The following is a 786-nucleotide window of genomic DNA, read 5'->3' on the forward strand; positions in this document are numbered from 1 at the left end:
GCATCGTTACTGTGAACGGCACAGTGCCAGGGGTGGGTGAATAACATACCAGAATAACATAATAACATACTAGTCTGATGTATCTCTCTCCGCAGAGGATGTCAATCTGATGATGAGAATAAGCAGAGGAGAGGACAAGGAAAGCTGCGAATTGACCTGGACGAGAAGTAAGGATATGAAAACTGGAGAAGGAGAAAGACCAGTAACGAAGTACAGGCTCGGGGAGCAGTCCGGTTTGATCAGAAGAACTAGAGGACAGCAGCTGTAGTCAACATTTCCAGCTTCATGTAACTCTTGTTTTTCTTCTCTTTCCGTGGCTGCTGCGTCTTTTATCATCATCTATGTGTCCCTCTATTTGCGTCCCTCTTTATTCTTAGTGTATGTTTGGTTGACTTATACTCTCCTTAACATGTTGATTTGTGTCTCTCGGGGCCATTCTTTGCATTTCTCTTTGTGTCTTCTATTTTTGGGTCTGTTTTGCGTCTCTGTTGCGTCCGTCTTTAGCGTCTACTGCGTCCCTCTTTTGCGTACTTGCATATTTGGTTCCTGGTTGAGCGTGTGTTGCGTGGTTCCTGCTTCAGCCGGTATTACACCATCACTATGTGAATAATTCCGAGCATTTTCTCTGCAGCTGTCAGAGTTTAATTAATATTAAAAGCCGTTCTATAATAAAAAAAAACACACATTAATATGAGACTAATGAGGAAATATTTCCCGCCAGATTATAAGGGTTTTCGCTGGAGAAGAGAATCTTTATCAATTTACGGACCAATTATCAGTCTACAA

The sequence above is a fragment of the Cherax quadricarinatus genome, unplaced genomic scaffold, assembly GCF_038502225.1.
Source record: "Cherax quadricarinatus isolate ZL_2023a unplaced genomic scaffold, ASM3850222v1 Contig5452, whole genome shotgun sequence".
Taxonomy (NCBI): Eukaryota; Metazoa; Arthropoda; class Malacostraca; order Decapoda; family Parastacidae; genus Cherax; species Cherax quadricarinatus.